Consider the following 23,661-nt stretch of genomic DNA (forward strand, 5'->3'; position numbering starts at 1 on the left):
TTTGGAGAAAGAATTTGGCCTCTATGTTTTCCACACAAATCTACCAGAGGAAGGAAATTGCTGTCTTTAACCTAGCAGAGTACAAAGGAGTCAGAGAACTGTCCCTTTTCCTCCTCTTTTTATTTTCTAACCTGGAGATCACATCACTAATAACCATTTCCTTCCTTACATTTACAAAGACTGGTGGTGAATAATTTGGGCTGCAGTATTTAACACAACAAAAATGTGATCTGATCTTGATGTGGTCTAAATATGAGGTCAACAGTATCCATCTGGTTCAATTTTTAACAGGGTATGCAGTGAGGAGGATTTAGTCAGTTATTTCACAATAGAAAAAGTTTTCTGAATCTATGCACAGTCCCACTGAAAGACATTCTGAAATGAGTCTTCCAATATTCACACTGTACTGACATTTTCACATGTTTGGTTTTTTTTTTTGCTTCCTGAATGGATAATAACCCCAGCATTTGTGGGTTTTGGAAACCATACACCTGAATTTTCAGCCCGAGCACCTTCACTTCCAACAGCTTCCTTTCAATATATAATTTGCTACTTTCTGTCTGACAACTGAACAGACTAGTGGTGGTTCAATGCTGTACAAGTCTTTCCATGGTTCACTTGCTACCAGCTGCAGCACAGGCATAGCATGTGCAATGGAATGGGAAGAAAAGAAGTGCAAAAAGTTCTGCTGGTGCCTTTCTGGAGTGTTAGTGTGGTCAAATAAAATTGTTTCTGATTAGCTTGGACAGTCTTAGAAAAGGTAGGAGATAATACATAGAAAAAGTAGTCCCCTAGAAAGTAATTTGATATTGTTTTTTATCTTAATTTGTGTTAATGTAGTATTTATTTCTTCTTTTTTCCCTTTTTCATTGAAGTGCTTAATCCAGTGATTTGGTCTTGTTCAGATGGAGTTGCCTTTAAGGGCTTGCAAATACCAGCTTGTAACATCTACAGTGCTTCTGAATAATTTAATTTCATAAGTGATTAGAATAGATATGGGGGAAAAAAAAAACCTATTTTCCTAATATATTTGCATTTCTACATAGGGCACTCAGCCACTCATTGCTCTCCTATCCATCACATGGAAATACAAATGTATGTACTGAACTCGCAGTGAGGGAGGAGCCAGGTGCAGGATATAACTTGGGAGTTTTTATTAAAAATAACTACAGAAAGACAAGAAAATTAACTATGTTTTGTAAACAACTTTTGAAGTAGTTCAGTGTCACAAACAAAGAAAAACGTTTTAGAGTCGACATGCTTCATTCAAGAACAGCAAGGTCACAGCCTTTTATTCTGCTCTTTGTGAGGAACTGAACTGAAATGCCTGGTGCACAGATGATATCTGTAAGAGAATAAATTTGAGTATTTGTCCTGAAGTGCACTTTTCCCCATTTAAGATTGTATTCTTATAAAACAGTGTCATAAGGAAGAACTGTTTTTATGACAAGGTAATGCTGAAGTACTGTGTACCAGAATTATAATTAGCTATAGATGTTTATTGTATTTGTTTTAATCATGCTTACCTGTATGTATACACAAAAAAACAGGATGGAAAAAGACACCATCAAGCTACAGAAGCTGGAATCATAGAATCATACAGAATGGTAGAGGTTAAGGCCTGTATCTGTTGCCCCTTGTCCTATTACTTGCCACAACTCAAAAGAGCCCAGCTCCATCCTCATGACCACCACCCTTACACTATTTATATACATTGAGAGGAGTCCCTCTCAATTTTCTCTTCTCCACGCTAAAGACCCCCAGGGCTTTCAGCCTCTCCTTTTAAGAGAAATGCTTCCTCATGGTTATCCATTGGATTCTCTCCAGCATTTCTCCTTCTCTCTTGAATTGGAGAGCCCAGAACTGGACATAATAATCCAGGTGTGGCCTCATCACAGCAGAGTAGAGGATGAGGAGAACCTCTCAACCTGCTGGTCACACTCTTCTTAATGTATCTCAGCAAGCCACTGACCTCCTCAGCCATGACAGCACATTGATGGCTTGTGGTCATCCTGCTGTCTACCAGCAATCTCAGTTCCTTCTCTACAGAGCTGTTTTCCAGTAGGTCAACTCCTCACCTGTACTGGTGTAGAGGATTATTCCTCCTCAGGTGCACCATTCGTCACCACCAGTTCTCAATCCACTTCACTGTCCATCTAACTCCTACTTCCTAAGCTTGCCCATGAGAATGTTATGAGAAGGAAAGCCAGCAGGCTCGCTGAAGCTAATGTAAACAGCACCACTGTTCTGCTGTCACCTACCCAGATGGTCATACCATAGAATCCTAGAATGATATAATTGTCAGGGTTGGAAGGGACCTAAAGGATCATTTAGTTCCTGACCTTAAAAACCTCCAGGGATTTGGCTTCTACCACCTCCCTGGGCAACCTGTTCCAATGCCTCACCACCCTCATAGCGAGGAACTTCTTCCTAACATCCAGTCTGAATGAGCCACTATAGAAGGCCATCAAATTGGTCAAGTATAACTTCCCTTTTGTGAATCCATGTTGACTAATCTTATTTTCCTCCACATGCTTAGCGAAGACCTCTGGAATAAGCTGTTCCATCACCTTTCCAGGGTGAGGCTAACTGGCCTGTAGTTTCCTGGATCCTTTCTTGCTCTTTTTGAAGACTGAAGGACAGTGGCTTTCCTCCAGTCCTCAGGCTCCCTCCCCCACCCCTTATTCCCCATGACTTTTCAAAAACTTAACAAAATTGATCAAGAACACAAGTCTAGTCACACAAGTCTGACCTGACTTTGTTAGTAGCACCTTTCAGCCTCCCACCACCTTTCAGACTCCAAAGCTCTTCTGGCTTCCCAACCAGCTTTTCATCCACAACCACATCTTCTTTGTTTGTGAGCACAAGGCCGAGCAGTGCACTTCTCCTTGTAGGGTCATCCACCACCCATGTCAAAAAGTTATTATCAGTGCACTGCAGGAGCCTCCTGTTTGTGCCTCACTGTGTCGTCTTTCCAGCATAAATCATGGTATTGGAGTCCCTTGTGATAATCAGGACACGTGATCGAGAGGCTGCTTTAGTCTGTCTGTAGAAGGCTTCATCAATTTCCTCTTCCTGATCAGGCAGACTATAATAAATGTCCACTACAATGTCATCCGTATTAGCCTGGCCCATAAGTCTCATCCACACACTTCTAACTTGTTCTTCTTCCCTTCACCACCTTGCTTTGTTTGCCTATCTTTCTTAAAATGTACACAGCTGTTCATTGCAGCACTCCATCCATGACAGGGACTCCATCAAGTTTCTGTCTTGGGAGCTAATGCACAGCTTTCCTGCTGAACAACAGCTTTCATGTCCTCGTGGTTGTTGCCCAATCTGTGTGCATTGGTAGAGATCCACTTGAGATGGGCTTTTAATTTCACTTCCAACACTGACACATCAGTGCTAGGCTCATCTCTGGTTTTAACCACTTCCCCTTTGAATCAGATTAAAAGCCCTCTTGATGAGTTCCACCAACTCATGGACAAGAATCTTTTTTCCCTTTGGGATACCTGGCTGTCTCCTCTTGCCAGCAGGTCTGGTGATGTGTAAACCTCCACATGACCAGAGAACCACGAATTCCACTGGCGGCATCAGTCTCTGAGTTGTGCATCAATCAGGTGTTTTCCTGTTTCTTTCAGTTATCTTCCTTACCACTGAAGGGAGGCCGAAGAAGACTAGCTGTACTCTTGATCCTTCAGCCAATAGCCCCAGCACCATGAATTCCCTTTGGATCACTTTTGGACTTCGCAGCCTTGGCACTGTTAACCTACATAACCAGTGATGGGTAACAGTCAGAGTGCTATAGCAGACCAAGTAGTTTCCTCATAACATCTCTAAACCAGGCCCCAGGGAGCAGCAGACATCCCCACAGACTGAATCTGGTCAATAAATTTGGCCCTTAGTGGCTCTCAGAAGGGAATCACCTATACGAGTTGCCCTCCTTTTTTTATTTAGTGAGGGCTGTCCTAATGTGTGGGGCTGACTGACTTACTCTAAATAACTTCCTCAATGAGTTTTCATCTGCTTCATCATTATCTTGACACTGAAGTTCTATAGCCCTGTTGTGAAGGGGCAAGTGGGATCCTCTGCCTTATGTGCAGCCTCCATCTGCTTCATTTGCAGCACGAATGTTAGGATGTGGCCCCACCAACCTGTCTTTCCCTCACATTCCCTGATACTCCTTTACTTTTTAACTTCCTCTTTTGTGTCTACTGCCAGACTGAGCATATCCCTCATCTGGTCATACCACACACAGGCACTGTCGCTGCTGCCCTGCGGTAGGGGTAACAGCCTCAGGCACTACTTGAGCCAGAGACGCAAACAGTTGCATGCTCCTGCATGAGCTCTCTCTGAGTCACCGCATTTCTTCTGCTGATGGCTTTCCACTGAGTGGAAACCACGCCTGGATCCTCTTCCAAGAGGGCAATATCTTGCTTTTGTGCCTGCCTAGGATCACAGTGGGATCAAAGGCATCATCAGTAAGTTTGCAGATGACACCAAACCAAGTGGTGCTGTTGGTACTTCAGAGGGACAGGATGTCATTCAGAAGGACCAGGGCAATCTGGGGAGGTGGGATCAGCTAAACCTTATGAGGTTGAACAAGACCAAATTCAGGGTCCTGCACCTGGGCCAGAACAACCCTCACTGTCAATATAGGCTGGGGGATGAGATTATAGAAAGCAGCCCTGTGGAAAAGGACTTGGGGCTGCTGATGGATGAAAAGCTGAACATGTGTAGATAGTGTGAGCTTGCAGCCCAGAAGGCAAATCACGTCTTGGGCTGCATCAAAAGATGCATTGCCAGCAGTTCCAGAGAAGTGATTCTGCCACTTTCCTCTGCTCTGGGGAGACCTCGTTTGGAATACTTAGTCCAAGTCTGGAGCCCTCAACACAGGAAGGATGTGGAGCTCATGGAGCATGTCCAGAGTAAGGCCACAAAAATGATCAGAGAGCTGGAGCACCTCTGTCACAGGGACAGTCTGAGGGAGCTTGGATTGTTCAGCCTGGAAAAGAGGAGGCTCTGGGAATATCTAATAATGGCCTTCCAGTACCTGAAGGAGGCCTACAAGAAGGCTAGAGAGAGACTGTTTACAAAGGCTTGCAGTGATAGAGTGAAGGGCAATAGCTTCAAGCTAGGGAAGAATAGATTTAGATTGGGTATTAGTTACAGGTACTTTACAATGAGAGTGGTTGAACACTGGAACAGGTTGCCCAGAGACATGTACGGGGTCCCACTCTCGGAGATATTCAAGTTAAGGCTGATAGGACTCCGGGTGACCTGATTTAGTTGAGATGCCCCTGCTTACTGCAGAGCAGTTGGACTAGAAGATCTTTAGAGGTCCCTTCCTACCCAGGTGATTCTGTGGTTCTATGACCTGCCACACAAACTGCTGTGCCATGTCCTCCATATGTGCCATACCATCTTTATGTCTCCTGGTTGCCTTGATCCTGGTTGCTCGGTGTCCCTAGGGTTGCTCTTGTAAAAGAAGATGTTGGTCACTGTCACCCTTATCACTATCCACTCTGAGACAGAGCTGCCTCTTGCAAGCATCTCTCTTCCCACTCTGAGTGGGGTGCTGAGGACGCCTTCTCTCTTCATGTACTTTTGCCTTTGTGATTTTTCCCATTTTGGCAAGGTTCTTCCACTGTGACCCTCCTCTCTGGAGATTATAAAGTGTGTGGACTGCTAAAGCATCCAGTTTGTAGCTATTAGATTAATAAAATAAATTACTATATATCGTGAAGTATTCATACAACTCTACATATGCATCTACAACTGCATATACACAGTTCCTCAGTACTGTGTTCATTTCAATTGAATTTTAGCAGTGTCATTTCCCTACTCAAAGGGAAAAAAATACTAAGTTGATAAATTGTCTTTTTCTATATGCTATTGCTTCTCTGTTACCCTACATCATAAGCACAACTTCCAGAGTCTGGAGTAGGAAATTCTCAGTGAAAGACAATCAAGATTTTTGGTTGATCTAGACATTTCTAACAAGTATGTGTCAGTAACACTGCAATTATGAATATCCACTTCAAGAAAATAGTTTAAACAATTATTTTTACTCATACAACAAGTAAACTAAAGATTAGTTAGCTTTGTTAAAAGAATTTTTCCAACAAGTGAATATTTATGTATAACTGAATAATATCTTTAGTATTTAAGAGTTGCATTTTCAGAGTGCCTCTGTTGCTCAACAGAAGCAGGAGGAGAAATACTGTTATGCAGTTGTATGGAAGTGTGGTGAAGGGGGCAAGTGTTAAACGAACAGGATGGATGTATTATTAGAACAGTGAAAAATCAGCAGAAAAAAAAATCTGAAAGCTGTAACAGGTTCAGGAGTAATAATTAACCTCAAACAATATTGACAAGTTAGATGAAAGAACGGAATATCTCTGCTGGCACAGAAAAATCCAAACATTTTTTTTTTCAGTCATTAGCCCAACAGTTCACAGGTAATTGTTGCATGTATTGATCCAGTGCACAAACTCCCCAGGACATCCTTACAAATGCCTACACAACCTATTTAAGCAAACATATAAAAAAGATTTTTCCATTAGATTTCTTTAATGATCTTTACCAACAGTGACCAAAGAGGCCAACACTGCAATAAGTGCAAAATGTGCACAGTCATGCTTAAGTAAAGGTTTAATATTCACTGTTGACACTAACATGAATGATCCTGGATTTTATTGTCATCATCAACTAATGACCTGGTAAAGGCCACAGCATAGTAAGTAATTGTAAGCAAATAACTTGGCCAATTACCTTAGCTACTGCTTCTGGTTTGCTTTTGGGTTTTAATAGTTTTATTTTGTTTTGGTTTTTGGGGGTGGGTTTTTTGGTTTGGGATTTATTTTGGTTTGTTTTGTTTTGCTGTTTTTTTTTTTTTGGGGGGGGAGAGGGGGAAGGTGGGGGGAGGTTGGGAGGGTTTATGGGGTTTTTTGGTTGGTTTGTTGTCCTTGTGGTTTGTTGGGTTTTTTTTTTTTTTTGGTTGGGTTGTTTTTGTTTTTTTTTTGGTGTTGGTGTTGGTTGGTTGGTGGGTTGTTTTTTTTGTGTTGGTTGGTGAGATTTAGGTTTTTCCCACTTAAATGATAAAAAATCCAATCCAGTCTTGCTGCCAGCAGAGCAGAACACTGGGCAACAGGAAGAAATGCTGGTTATGTGATAGCTCAATCCTACTACCTTCCACTAAATGTTCCTAGGATTTGCGGATGAGTTTTTGTCCTTACTTACTGGTGATAAAGAGGAAAGCAGTAGAGATCTCTTCTTGTCCCTGGAGCGCAGATGTGTGAAGTAGCCACATAGTTTTGCCTCCTATAAGGCAGTTGCCTGAAGACTATGAGATGTCTCACACCCCTCGCTGCCAGCCTGCCCTGTGTACTTTCTGATGTACCCAACTGACATCAGATAGGAGATCTCCACAGCCACTTTCTAAAGTGATTTTTTTTTCTTGTGGGAAATTGACTGACTTGGTGCAAAAGTTCCCTGGAAGCACACTGAGTGTAAGATAGTTCACAGCTGTCTAGTCTAAGAACCCAGCAACAGCAGGTTTGCCTAGATCAAGTTGCACAGATACACACTCAGGTGGGTTTTGAAAGTCTCCAGAGAAGGAAACTTCACAACTTGTCTGGGAAGCCTATTCTGATGTTCCATCAGCCTCAAAGTAAAGAAGTTTCTCCTTAAGTTAAACCTCCTGTGTTCTGGTTTGTAACTGTCCTCCTTGTCTTACCACTGGGCACAGCTAAAAAGATCTGAGCCTCATCCTTGTGACCTCCACCCTTTAGAGGACAGATTGTGGATCAAGATTTGAAGCAAAGCTGTTTGAGATGCTCACAGCTTTTACAGGACAGTGCACATTCTTCCTGAAAGACTTCTGATTTCATACTTTGCCATATATGTGCTTTGGTTTGGTTTGGGGTTTTGTTTGTTTAATTCAAGGGCAGGTCTTTGATCAATTTTCCATTTCTTTTCTATATCTATGGGCCCAGTTCTTTCCAAAGAGTACAATTCATATGACAAAATGGAAGCTGAGTGATGTTCACCAGAGAATTCCCTCAGGATGGAAAGTCACAGCTACTAATTGCCTCAGATCAGGTAAAATTAGAACATAATTTTCCTCATAAATGAATCATAGTTTCCACTCGGCTCTTGTTCTTGTTACATAAAAAAGCTTTTCATTGTACAGCACAGCCACAGAAGGGTAGGGGTTGGAAGGGACCTGTGATGATCATCTTGTCTAAGCCCACTGCTACAGTAGGTACGTCTAGGTCGGGCTGCACAGGAACACAACACACCAGTTGAAATAAAAGGCTGATCCCCTTTTCCTCTCTGCTTGACATTGTTTGAGGTGGTAAACCTGTCTGGGATTGGAAGCCTAGGCTTCGCAGTAACATATAAACTTTTTGATGTCATATTCATTTCCACTTACAGCTTCTATGGTGTGAATCCAGTCATAGTTACAAATTATTTTTTCCTGTATGTGATTTAATATTCTGACAATTGAATCCAGAGATGCATGATAATTTTTTAATACAAACTTACTTCTCAAGAGTATGCTTTTTCAGGTTCCTCTTAAAATCTGAGGTGACAGTGAAAGTTTTCCATATGACATATTTGCTTTCAGCATTCATGTTTTCCATAGTTGTTTTCTCAGTTACACCACTAAATTCTCTAGCATGATAAGAGCAGATAGGCCCAACAGATATTAAAAATGAGCACAAAAGCTCTTTTGGATGTTTATGGAGTTTCTCTGGCAGTGTAGAACTCAGCATCTTCACTGATCAGAAATTCCACCAGTCTCTCTCACATGGACTTCTATCACTTGCCCTAACCTCTATATGAGATTACACCTCACAGCTTTCATCTTCACTCCAAGGTGTGCAGGAACAGTAGATGAAAAGGAAAGGTAGCAGAAGGCAATGCCAATAAACTGCAAAAGAAAGATGGAAAATCATCACTCTTGCTAGAAGGTGAAATGAGTTTTCAACTAATAGAAAGAAGTATTGTTAAAGCATCCATAGAATTCCAAACAGCATGAACTAATAATCTCTTCATAAATGAGATGAGGCATCTGTGGCCTATATGAACAGTCTTCTGAAAAGAACAGTGGCTAATACTCATCTTCAGAATTCTTACTGCATTGACTGCTATAAAAGTTGTGCATTTGGTACAATTAACAACTGCAGCCCACAGCTCAAACTGGACTCCACTGAAGTAGTCATTATACACATAAAAAACTTCAAAGGCCTTACAAGCTGCTTGTGAAGATGAAATGTCAAAAGGTAAAAAGACTACACTGAAGTAAAAACTTTTGCTTAGAATTAAAATGTTAATGATTGAAATTACACTAAACTCTCTCTTTTTGGTGGATATTGGGATATCATGCTTCTTTATTCTATCAACAGTCATGTATTATTAAAATTATACTGGGTTCTTTTATTTCCCAACCCCCCATTCGATGTGAAAGAATATTGCAATTTAATTTTTTTCTTGTTTTCAAGAGAATAGCCAAGGAGCAGTCATACATTTTGGTAAAATTTAAGCTTTGCTAGGACTTGGATGGAACAATCAAAAGTACTTATTACTCATTTTCCACAATGACATATTGTATGGAAGGCACCAGACCTGGAAGAAACATAATAGATATCATGATACTGATGTATATCTATTGAAAAGTGGACCCTATGCCTTTAAAACTGGAATGAGAGGTGAAACTAGGCAAGTAGAGTTTCACTATGTCTCTATAACGGAACAGTAGATATGCTTTAATGTTCATCAAGAATCTATTTCCCAAGACATCAAAACTGAAGGTTACTTAGACCACACATCTTCTGGTCCAACATTCTTCCTTGCTTTCTTCCACAAGGAAATTTAGGCTTAGTTGAGACAGTCAGAATGTGTGCCTAGGATTCAAGACTGTTCTTAGTATGTAGCCAGTCTTTGCTTCCAGGTTTGTTACAAACAGCTAGTAGAGATTACTGCATGAAAAAATAACCACTACAATTGGACCCTAAATCCTAAAATAGGACTGAAAAGTCTATACTCTTTCATCTCTTGCTTCCTTCATATTATCAGGCATATAGTTTCTATCTCTGCTCTTATTTATGGCCTAAAGCAAAGGGAAACCAACAGAGGAAAATTTGTTAGGTATTAATTGTTAGGTATTAATTTTTCCCGAGAATTTCAGTTTCTTTACTTTGTACTGAACCAAACTCTTCTGATTTTTTTTCCCCTATAAATTAGCAGTCAGGTAGCAATGACAGATGGTACACCCACCTGCTTCTTGTTCCCCTAGTAACATCAATAACATTATACAGCTTCATAAACCAGCTTACACTAAGGGACTGTTGTTATCAGCCATCAGTGCTTACAAGGCCAGAATAATATGAGGTCCTACTGTGGACAATAATGTTTTCTCTGTTTGGCTTTCTTGCTAGATTTTAGTCCTAAATGCTCTTGTGTTTAACAAAGACTTATGTAGAGAGGTGATTATCCTCTGAGGGTTATTGTGACCAGCCAGCTAAACATTAAGAAATGAGCTTAACAGTTGTGAAATGTTATCTTGTCTGAGGCGTTCTACTTTGGCTTTTGACAAAGTGTCTAGGGTGCTGTAGAGGTGTCCTGGAGTCCTGTATGCCCCAAAATTCCTCTCCCTCTGTGGCTTGAATGGGAGAGGAAAAGGCGTGAAAAACCTGTTTCCCCCCTGCCATACAGGTGTGAAGTGGGGGGGGGGAGCAAAGGGCCCTTCTGGCACGAGGGGTGCCCTGTGCAGATGCCCGCGCTGGAATCAGGCTGGGGATTGGCTGTGGTCTTCGCACCTAGGAAGTGGCAACTCAGCTCTGTGTCTAAGAAGAGTATAAATATTGGGGTACTTCCCACCTTGGGGTTCCTGCCTTAGATGTCTCCCCCACCTGGATAGTTCCTGCAGGAGTCCCCTGGCACTCCAAAGGACAAGCTCCTGAGGGACAGGACTGTCCCTGCATTGGATGGCTTCCCACCATAAGCTCCCCCTTTATGCAGCTTGATAGGCCTTAATGAGCCTCAGATGTCTTTTGAAAGAGAGCAAGGGGACAAGCATCTGGGCTGCCCTTTCTCACAGCCAGCCTCACTCACCTGTGAGTAAACTTTTGGCTCAGCCCGATTAATAGTGGAGAGTGCTACGTTTAGTAGGTTAGCCTTTTCCAACTCCTGACTTCCAAAATAGTCAAATTTACCTATGGTATCCTTGTAAGATCTTCTCAATCAAACTGAGATTTTCATTGATTAAAATGAAATTAATTTCTGTTTATAGTTTTGGGGGAGGGTTTGGGGAAAATAAAATAATTCTGTTTTTATATATATTCCTGACTCAGCCACATTAATTCCCTGCCTCCACAACAAGAGGTCAGCACGTGGTACAGTTACACCCTCCCAGTTTCCTTTGCAGCTGTCTTGCAATGCTGCAGCAGATTTTTAGAGTAATATTCTTAACAATTTCATTCTGTTCAAGTAGGTGATTCTGTCAGTGCACAGCCTCTGGCTTGGTGTTCATGCAACCTGCTGCCTGTCTGCCTGCAAGCTAAAGTTGTTTGCCCACAGCTCTGTCCTCATGGTCAGCCTGTATCATCACATAATCCCCTGCCACTGCCACCTCTCTTTCATTTTCCCAACATACAGGGTCTCCCTGCGGCATGTTTCTGCTTTGCAGAGCACCATATAGGTTTTACAAAATGACTCAGTGGTGAGCTGCAAAGTAGCCTTCAGAGAGGATTGTCTGAATGCTACAGGGCTATACTTCAGTTAATTGGTGTGGCTACACTTTTAGGAGCCCTATTAAACCATGGTGACTACAGAATCTCACCCTTTTTACAAATATGCTGCTGCACTCCTCCTGCAACAGGGATCTTCCTGTTTCCTTTCCGAGTATTCACTCCAACCCTTCTGGCCTCAGCCATAAGTATTTACCTCACAGTCTTCTTGGACTGTCATTAGCAGTTTTGCTTTTGCAATCTGCTGGCAATAGCCTGCTCTCCAAACAGCAGAACAAAAATAAAGCCTCAGTCCCCAAAGAGACAGAAATACAACGTGGAAACCGTCCTCTAGTGTATCAGGAAGAACAATCAGAAAATTGGTTGTGCTCACATGTGTACATGTTTAATCAAAAGGTCTCCACAATTAATTGAACTTGTCTGCAGTTCATTAAGTCCACTGCCACCAATGGTTGTATCTGCTTCTGGCATGTTGAGCATAGAACAGTAAAGGGACAAACCAGAACAAAACAAAACAGTAATTATCTTTCTTCCCTATGTCCACTCCAAAACTTAATTGCTTACAACTACCAGTAAATTAGTTGCACTACAGCATGGTGGCATGTCTGGAATACTATAGCCTTAGGAAAACAACCCACACACCCAAACTTTTCTTAGAGAATTGGGTTCATTTATAGCTTAGTTCACAATATTTGCCTTAACAGTAGTTTTCCAGGACAAGATTTTTTTTAATGAAAAAGGAATAAGTGCAAAAACATAGTCAAAACTATCCATTCAAGTGATATTAAAGTTTACTGAAAAGATGTCTTTTTTTGCTTTTTGCATCCAGTTCTGGAGTCCCTATTACAAGAAAGATCTGGACATGCTAGACTGCATCCAGAGAAGAGCCACAAGGATGATCAGAGGTATGGAACTCCTCTCCCATGAAGACACTGAGAGAGGTGGGGCTGCTCAGTCTGGAGAAGAAAAGACACTGAGAAGACCTTATTGTGGCTTTCCAATATCTGAAGGGGCCTACAAGAAAGCTGGTGAGGGACTTTCTAGGATGTCAGGTAGAGACAGGACTAGGGGGAATGGAGCAAAACTAAAAGTGGGTACATTCAGATTGGATTTTTTGAAGTTCTTCACCATGAAGGTGATGAGACACTGGGACAGGTTGCCCAGGAAGGTGGTAGAAGCCCCACCCCTGGAGGCTTTTAAGGCCAGTCTGGATGGGGCTCTGAGCAACCTGATGTAGTGTGAGGTGTCTTTGCCTGACAGGGGGGCTAGAACTAGATGATCCTTGAGGTCTCTTCCAGTCCTGATAATTCTACCATTCCAACATTTTTCTTGGACAGAAGAAATCATGACAGGAATAAACAAATCATAGTAGGATTTGATCTGGTTCAAGAAAATATGATTTGCTTTTTTCATACACACACACACACTTTTCCTCTAATGAAACTCAGCTGCCAGCTCCTGATCACAACATCAGTACCACCACCTCGTCACAATGATCTGTCTCAATGCATTACAGGCTTAAAGCATTTGTATTTTAAATGACATACTGATTACAGCTAGTCAGGCTTTTACAGCCTTGCAGAAATTGTTATTTTTTTGTCCCATTCCTTTGGTTAAAAAAAAAATAAAACAGGTTTCTAACATTTAAAAATATTCCAGTGTTATTTAAACTCTTCCTTCTTTCAAACTTCCCTAGAGCTGAGTTAAGGTGAAGTTGTCTTTGAAATTTTATTACACAAGCAGCTGGCATTACTAAAACATAAGGACAACAAATAATAGTAAAAAAAATAATCTGTTCTATTGCATTTAATGTTAAATACATACAAATATATGAATAAATTATTTTCTTCTGGCCTTACATAAAGTTGCCTTCTTGTGCTGTAAGAAACACATGCGCAAGCATGTTACCATGATGTTAAAATGAACTAAAAATGGTTTTACAGGCACATATTCTTGAGTTGAGCTCCTGACTGTCTTGACTACAGGGCTTTTAGTTATCTCAGAGCAGAGACAAGATAATCCATATATGTTGAGAATATCTCTGAAGAGATCATTACCTCTGCAAGACAGCAAGAACAGTAAAATAAGTTAAAAGAAAGAAGTTTTATCCCTATCAACTAGCATGCTTAAGGAGAGAGGAAGCTGTGATAGGAATTAAAAAAATAAAATCAAATATTTAATCTCATAAGCCTGAAATATTGACAGTGGTACCTGATAGCACACAGTGTTGTCATCGACTTGTAGAAGTCATGAAAAATCCAGCTAATAGCACTGTGAGGCTTATAGGACATGGCCAAAGAGATACCATTTCACCCTATCACAATTTCACCTTATAAAAGAACAGCTTTCACAATGAACTGAGTATTTTGGGGAGAAGAGAGCAGTGATTAAAAGCTTCTTAATTTCCTCATTGCTATTCATTAAACTTAACAGAAAATGCCAAAGGAAAAAACCGAACACTGCAAACTATCGCCCCTTGTTTTGCTTGTTGTTGCTGTACTACATTATCTACACATAGCCACATTTTCCCACCAACTTGAAGAATGAATAAAGCTGGAAGCCCCACAAAAAATCCAATTAGGAAGATAGACTCCTGTTATTTTTTCCCCACAGGATAACATTGTCCTGTATATTTCAGATATCCAGTGAAGAGTTACATTTTGATGAATCACAAACAAAACTATTTCCCACTTTGCTCATCCTCGTCCCAGTTTATTTGATGTAATCAGTAGGAGAATGCAATAAGCGATGAACATAAAGTGAAGGAAGTAACTATTTAGTCTTCCCATCTTCCCATGTCTTGAAACCAAATCCACTGAAGTTATTTTTCCTTGACTCAAGGAAGAATCCCAAAAGTCCAAAAGACATTGCTTAATCTGTGAATGACGCACTAAATGTCTCCTTTCGGTTTTCACATAACTACACTGTTGATGCTGGACAAGATCAAGTTGTCTTTACAAGACAGGGTTGGGAAAGGATGGGATGAGGGAAGAGAGGCAAGGGAATAACTTTCATTTTCCTTTTGTTTTCCAAAAGATTTAAATAATTCCAGTCTCACTTAGTTCAATGTGGTTTCAGATCTGGCCTTCAAATCACAATATTTTATTAACTCTTCAGAATGGCAAGTAGGAACTAGAGGTCAAAGAATAAATCCTGCTTACAGTAAAGTGACCCAGGTTAAATGTTCCTTATGTGCTACCACACACACTTCAAAAGGTTAAGGAAAATGCCATTTCTCAATAGCCTTCCATTTAGATCATTGAATTAATACTATTGTCTCTAGTGCTTGAAGCCAATGAACAAGGAACAGTTTTTCAACTTTGGTGAAGACTATTAAAATGGTAGGGGAAATACTCTGCTTCAGAAAAAAACTAAGCAACTATTAAATTTACTTGGATGAAAGAAAATAATTAACAGAGTTAAAAATACAGCAGAAAAACAAGTTCATGGTGGTCTTGCCTGCACCTATGTTGTTTGCAAGTATGGATGAAAAGAAGAAAAAAGATAAATACAAGGGAAAAAAACAAAACTTTTCTATAGAGATGGAAGAAAAACATAAAAGGCATGCTTAAGACATTTGTTAAACTTTGCTTGTCTTTTTGTAACAGTTGTGCTTTTAACTTGAATATTCCAATCCTTTCTACTTGATATAGATTTTCATTCTTCATGCTTCACGTATCCAAGTTTTAACTCTCTTTTAGTTAATCCAAGGAGTCCCTTGCTGGAAAAGAATAAACATTAATATTGTCCTATGATTCACACTCTCTATCCCTTCAGAAAATAACATTATTTCTTCAGAATGTCTTTTTTTCCAGGGTTCTTGCGGGGGAACTACAAGTGCCTGCATGACAAAACAACAGAAGTTGGGATGTCACTTCTCTGGTATAGGGGCCCTGTTGTGTAGATGGTAGCGGTGCTAAGGTGGTCACTGACACACTGTAGTGATGAAAGGACTTCTCTGCCTTGCTCCATCTGGAAGAATATTGTTCTGCCCCATCCGCTGCTAGGATCAATTTAAACTGTATTTCTCACTCCACAGTTTCAAAGGAAGGTTGAAATTAATAATTCTGTGTTTCTGAGTAGACAATACATAAAAACTTCAAAATCATCCTTCAGGCTTGACATTTTCATGGACAGGACTCTCAGGCTGTCAATGCTCCAATAACTATAGTATGTCCTTAGAAGGAGCTCTATTCCTAAAGCAGAACTTAACACACAATGGAGAAGAAAAACAATGAGCATCAATTCTCTGAATTTTATGTGCTTGGAACTTTTTTTCCTATGTTAATTTTATATAACATGTCACAGAAAAATATGTTTGTGTTTCTTCTTGTCACTACAATATTTGAGATTGGTATCATTAGGTATTTTTAAAATTTGGATTGCCTTCCAAATTGTAGTTTGTAAATCTACAAGCATATGACACAATGCATATGTACAATAATATATTTACAATTAAGAAATAGCACAAAAATCCCCCCTGGACAAAGCCCATAAGGGGCTAACTGCCACCTTCTTTTCCCCTGCTCCAGTGAGAAAACCAGGAGATCCCAACTGTTACCCACTCAGACAAGTTTAGCACAGAAGTCAGAGCAGAGGAGGGAAGAGCCAGAGCGAAGCAGGAGGAAGAGAAGCAAAGGGAGGAAAATTGTTTATACAGCAGGTTATATATTCATCCAGCAAATTATTGGAGTGGTATAAACTTATCTTATTGTTGTTCTTCCACAACCAATACAATTCTTTATTTATAACTTCAGATGAAGCTAGAGTGTTAACTCTAAAATCACCATATCCATTCATGTTATTTCTTTAGGTTATTTACTGCACAAAATGCCTATTCTCCTGGACTGAAAGAGTACAGTTCTGTCCCACAAAACTCAACCTCTGCAGGCAAAAGGATTCTGTGAAATATATTAAGGAAGAGCACAAAGATTTAGCAATTTGTGTTGTATTCTCTTAAACCATTTTATTCTCTTAAACCATTATTCTGAGCATGTTCTACTTCACACACTTGGCTGGTTGGGCAGCAAAGCTTGTCTGAAGGACCAGCTTACAGCACTCACTGCTTCTGCAGTTCACTGAAAGACAAAATCTACTATGAGTTAGCAAACATCACAGTTTATGCTGCTCAGTTCAAAGTCTGTTCAGTAAGAACAATGCTGTGTCATAGGATTTTTTTGTTAAAAAGCCACTTCTTATTTACTGGGGCTTCACTAATTACAGATGTAGTTGCTGATCAGGAAACCAAACAGGGAACATTGACTCTATCCATACAAATGCAAAATACACCGTCTTAGTTTTGAGGTTAAAATTCTGTTTAAACAACAGAGGTGTTGAAGAAAAGCCTGGATGAGGCACTTAGTGCCATGGTCTAGTTGACTGAATAGGGCTGGGTGCTAGATTGGACTGGATGATCTTGGAGGTCTTCTCCAACCTGGTTGATTATATGATTCTATGAACAGCAGCAAAACAAACAAATAAAAAGGTTAAGAAAAAGAAATCTGTGGCTTAAATGAACTGTGATATATAGATTTTTTGTTGATGTTAAGTTCTATCCTATTTCCTCAGCTAAGGTCAGACAAACTGAATTAAGACAACTATAGCAATATGAACCTTACAGTAGTTTTCAAAGAAAAATCAACAGAAGTCCAAACTGTGCTGGCAGTATTTTACCTGCTTACACTTTCTCTAAGGGCTACATTTAGTATTTTCCCAACACAAAATGATGTCAGGATGGATGAAGAATACTATTGGATAAGTCTGCCTCCAGCAAAAATCATCAAAGAGCTTTTGCTAAAATAAATATTCCACTCTCCTCTCTGAAAGATTGGGGTAAAATGGGACAAGTTTAGCTATTTGGTTAGCAGTACATTTTTTTCTTGTATAAAATATGACTGTAATAAATGACAAAATAGGAAGATTGATGGACGTCCTCGCCTACTGAAGACAGATCATTTACAGAGGAAAGCACAAGTCTTCAGCGACCATAAAAGTGTTGAATTGATTGCTACGTAGTATCTCATTTTTGTTCCATAAACTTTTTGCAGCATTCATTGCTTGGTCATTGCAATAGAAGCAGATGAATGCTTATTTTGAGGGTCTATGGCAGTGTAAGAAATTTGTCATGAACTGCATTTTTCAGAAGCAATTTAGAATTTCAAGTGAAAACCGGGAAAAGGCAGCAATATATATTCGAGTGCTGTCACAAGCTTCAGGAAAAACATTCTTGAGGTTTAGAGAGGTAGTGCAACAAGATTTCAATGTTTTCTATCTGGTAGTAGAAATGAAGTAAATTTTCACTCAAGTACAAGGGAGCCACCTGTGCCAAATATGAATGACTTTTCCCTTTTCTTCTCTTGGCACCCTTCTTTTGAAAATCATACCTCTCTATATGTCAGTTTTGTTCTGCCAAGTACTGAAAGCCTCTGCTCCTACTTAACACCAGCAGACAAAAGAGTTATGACAGCCTTGAAAGGGGTACATTCCCATACTCCCCTCGTAGGATGCACCTTGCGGTGTGAAGCCTGGTGTTTCTTATCTTTCTCAGCATCTCTCAAAAGTGAAATGCATCTCAAGGTGAGAGTGATATTTGTTCAGGGTCGGGGTAGAGTAAGGAAAAAGCAGATCTGGTTCCTGGTGTCCTTGCACTGCAAGTCAGAAATAAATTACAGCTCAAATAAATCTTTTACAGATGGAAGAAGGAGAAAGTGAGGGAAAGAAGAGCAACACGTTCACAGTCAGAGAGAATATGTATGGTGATCTGGGAACAGAAATAGGTCTTGAGGTCGAATTTAATGCACAAGTGATCAAACTAAGGTCTTATGCTGTGCATGACATACACTTCATCTTCTAGGAATAATTAAACATCTCGAGCTATGTGGGTTTTATAATCAGTGGAATAGTCAGACCTTCCTGGGAATCCTTCATCACCTGATTTCATAATAGCATGTGGAGAAAAACAACAGGAAAAAAACAGATGTGTAGCCATTGTTGTGGATTTGTGCCACAATATCTTTTACTCCAAGTTCCCAGGTGGTTTATGGCATTCATTGTCCAAGCCTACCTGAAACTCTCCTCTCTGATCATCCTATCAAGATAAAGCTTACAAAGTTGAACAGGCTCTTTAAAATCCTAGCAACAGTGCCTCTGTCACATGCAACCACAGACATAGATGTGGATATGAGCTGGCTTTTGAGCATTTAGGCTCCATGTATCCCTAGGCTCAAATTTGCACAAGGAACACAAACTGTTGGAAAGCTCAAAAAGCTGTAAAGTCCTTGCATCTTCTGTATTGAAATTGTTCTTTTACCAAGCTCTTTGAGTAGGCAATACACCTCCTGCAGTGGTTTATCTTCCCTGACCTCACTGAACCACAGAGCTATTCTGTGGGATTGATGGAGAGTGAGCCAGAGGTTGGCTGTTATCAAATTGCAAACAAGCACAGAAAGCATCCCATGGTGGGCAGAAATCCAGCCAGTAAGCTCTACAGCCACTTTTGTTTTCATTGCATAGAAGCTTTCAAGTAATAGTTTATTTGTCTATTGTTTTGATTTTAATCAAAAGCAGCAGGAACAGAAGATATTGCTTCTGACGCATTATTTTCATTAACATGGGTGCTGTATATACTCCTACAATCAAGTGCACATGTAACAGCCAACAAAATTATGTTTTCAGGTACGATTTAACAAATCTGTAAAATCCCTCAGACAGCACTGAAAAGAGGTGACATTTTATTCTTATTTGGGAGAATAATGAGGAGCTTGTTTAAGATCTATAATCACAGGATTGAATATAAGAGGGGTGAGAAAGGGAGAACAAAAAAGCAAACTACTTAGCCTATAAGGCTGTCCAGACTCCATTCTTTAGAAGCCTTTCATGAATGAAAACAAAGCCCTTGTTTTGCTTTTCAAGTTTGAGTAAAAGCTGAGGAATTGAATCTTGATTTAGATTTGTGATGTGAATTTTGACTGAAATCCACAAAACTTCCAGAAAGTGCTTTAGATCCACTGTCTTTCACAAGATAGCAATTGCTTTTTATTAATCAGGTTACAAATCCAGAAGCAGTAATTAAATGTATTGCCCATAGCTGGAGCTCTAGGCCGTAGGTGAAAGAGTTGTCTAAAAAAATCGAGATATAAAAGAATACTATTAAATAGAGTGAAATTTCTCAAGACATATCTTTTCACATCTTAGTTATCCAAAAAGGAAATTCTCAAATCTTAAACAGCTTCTTTTCATTGCATTGCCTTAATGTTATTGTAATGTTGCATAATATAATAAGAAAATATTTTAAAATAACAGTCACAAAATCCCAACATACTTTTTCTTAACATGTGCAGGAGCTTGAAAGCAGGGGAAATACTTTAGTAACATGAACCAAAACCACACTGAAACTTGCAAGCAATATCCTGGAATCATAGAATCATAGAATCAGCCAGGTTGGAAGAGACCTCCAAGATCACCCAGTCCAACCTATCACCTAGCCCCATCCAGTCAACTAGACTCCATGGCACCAAGTGCCTCATCCAGTCTTTTCTTGAACACCTCCAGGGATAGTGACTCCACCACCTCCCTGGGCAACTGTGCTAGTTTGAAGCAAGCTAGAATGTTTTGGTAACAGAACTAGATAACAGGCAGTGAAATGAAAACAATTGATGTCAACTTCTCTCACAGTCACGCTGAGAACTCTGGGAAGAAGAAAGACTTTTTCTCCATTTTGTCTCTCATTCTTGCTTTTACCTTAGACCTGGTCACATCTCATTAACCCTGCTCCTACTAACCTTGCTCCCTAACCTCTTGGCTGCACCTCTCTTCTTCCTGAGAACTGGGGGAAGGTTGAGAGGGGCCGGGGGGAGGTGTTGGGGTGGTTTGAGAGCCCCTCCTGGGGACTTAGGTTTCTGGGAGGGGAGTTGTGCTTTTGTATTGTTTATCCTTTGTATATTTCTGTATATAATTGTATATAACTGTATATATTGTAAATAGCTGCTTGTAAATTCTGCTAGCTGTAAATAAATTGCTTCATCTATATTCCCAGGGTCCGTCTGAGTTAGCTGGGGCAAATACAAAAGTTTGGGGGGGCAGGGTAACCCCCAAATCATCACAGCAACCCGTTCCAACGGCAAATCACTCTCTCTCTCTAAGAAGAACTTCCTTCTAACATCCACCCTATACTTCCCCTGGCACAACTTGAGATTGTGTCCCCTTGTTCTATCACACAACAGTAAGAATGGCACCTGAGCATGTTTTCAGTAACATCAAACATTCTTAACAGAATTTATTGCAACAGTCCAGAAGAGAAAAACGTTAGGAAAACTATGAGATTAGTCAGTAGCTTTTGCTAAAGAATTTTGTTTTCTGACTTTATTGTAGATCATATGTGCTCAGCAAACAACAGCAGCAACAACAAAATAAAAAAGAAAACCATCAGCAAGAAAACATTTCAAAGGAACATGAAGGACACAAAGAACATTGTTATTTGTAACCACATCAAACAAATAGTGTTTAGATTAAAGAATTCAATTAAAAAAAACCCAACAAACCCAAAATGAAACATTGTCTTTATTCTGATTGGAAGACAACTTTGATTGCTAGCAAAAAGAAACGCATGTCTGATAAATAAATTTATATCCATGCATACATGCAGAGCTTCTAAGAGGTGAGTATGAAAGGTATTGTATTTACCTTGCACAAAGAGCTGACTTTAGATTTACATGAACTCTGGTAGTCTCAAATAACCTCACCCTACAAAATTGTATCTGTGGAAGTTAATACGTGGGGTAAGATGTTTATATTCTACAGTCAGTGTCCCCACACAGTGCATTGGTTCAATGAGTTCTCCTAGATAACTTGTTTCTTTAAAGAGATAATCACTTCTGCTACTCCTAAGAGCACAAAATAACATATGAAAGGGAGAAAACAACAATTCAGAGACATAAGGGAATCCACAAAGTGGAAGTGATGAAAGCTGTAGATCTCATTTCAGCCTATTTCAAGCTGCAAAATAAGAAGACATACCACATGTATCGAGCAGGAATGGTGGATCAAACATGAAAGGATACAGGGATTCAAAATTTTGAGAAAAGCTGCTTATAAATGCACTAGAAGCTACTGGAAACTCTGAAGGTTTCCTTAGCAGGACACAGGCATGTATCTATAAAGTTGTATAAGCAGATATGTTAGCAGTTAACACTTCCTTACCAGCATGAAAGCTGGAGAGAAGCAACTAAAACAGCTGAAAAACAGCCTTCTATGATCCATAACTGATGTCTTCCAAATGTGTGTTGCAAGAACCTAAGAGCCCTGCAAAAGTGGTTTATAGAAGTCATTTATCAAAGAGCAAGGTGTAAATCAGTTGTCTCTGCAGCTGAGCTGACTCTTTAAAATAAAGACTGTCTTCACCTCCCCTGACCTTCAGTTATGTTGTGGTACTTGGGCAAATCTGAGCACGAAGTGTCTTGCAATCACTGAATTCAAAAGCCAAAGGACATTTCAGGCCAGCTGGGATCTAGTCTAACCCTTTGCCCAGAACAGGTTCAGCCACAGAATTAAACCAGGCTGCTCAGAGCTTCAATTTCTTGGGGATGGAAACACTGCAGGAGGGAGGTGGCTCTGTCTCCCAAAGTCTCAGATGGTTCCCCAGCCATTGAAGGCAGAGAAAGTCTTCCCTTTTCTCCAGCCTCTTTGTGCTTGCCTTTCCTGTTTTTTTCCTGTTGAGATTTTTTTTTTTTTTTTGGGGGGGGGGGGGGGGGGGGGGGGGGGGGGGGGGGGGGGGAGGGGAGGCAGGGAGAGAGGAGGACTTTTTGTTTGAATGTTTGTTTGTACACTTTATATGGACTGAAGGTGTCCCAGCCACAATTTCAGCTGTTTTAGTGAATATGCCAAACTAATAGGAATACTCAGGCTAAGTTTTGCAACCCCAAACACTCATGATTGCTGAGTAAACACAGAAATTATGCCTATTACATGCCATTTAACAACAATTCTCTGGTCCTACCAGTGATTATAAGGGTAAACACTTAATTCTTCTTTTAAATTGAGCTCATATGGCCTGCCAGTAAAATGTTGACCCATCAAAACTATTGGACAGATTTGAATGGATTCATGTTTTGAGTCATGCATCTGAAGAGTTCTAGACATCAGTTATCACTAAATCACAGCTGTCATAATGCAGAAATTGGAATAATCTGTTTCATACTGATATAAGAGCATGAGGCAAGATGCCAGGCAATAACAGAATCACATCAAGCCAGTGGTTTGTCCTACACATGAACTCAATCACCATAGCTCTGTGCTGAAGATCACTGCAGAAGATACAAGACTGACGGGGAGGATATGGCAGTACTTTATGACGTTTTACTCCCTTGCTAGATCTCATTATTTATAACACATGTAGGAATACTGTGTTATAGTCCTTATAATTGCCCCAGCGCCCACATTTTACCTCTTTCATCCTTCTCTCAAGTTTTACATGTTTCAGATCCATTAATAATTCATTTCAGCTATTGAACTGCAGTAGAATAGTGAAACCCATCTCTTAAATTTTATTGAGAAAAGAGCTCATGGGAAAGGACTTGCAATATTATTTTCATTAGCAATGTAGCATTTCTGGCTGTTTTTTAAATGGTTGAAGTTACTGTAGTCAAATGGTGTCCAAGATCCACAGCTCTATTGTTGTTGCTCTCAAGAGCAATGCAGAGAGGTGATACAGTTAATGGTTATCTTACTCGCTTCTAAAACGAGGTAGAATGTGGTTACAACAGCCTGATGTTTGCAATACACTGATATGCCTTCAGCTTCTTTCTGCATACAGGATGACTCATAGAATTGTAGAGTCACAGAATGGTCTGGACTGGAAGAGACCTCCAAAGGTCATCTAGTCCAACCCCCCCTGCAGTCAGCAAGGGTA

Source organism: Pogoniulus pusillus, chromosome Z (genome assembly GCF_015220805.1).
Source record: "Pogoniulus pusillus isolate bPogPus1 chromosome Z, bPogPus1.pri, whole genome shotgun sequence".
NCBI classification, from domain to species: domain Eukaryota; kingdom Metazoa; phylum Chordata; class Aves; order Piciformes; family Lybiidae; genus Pogoniulus; species Pogoniulus pusillus.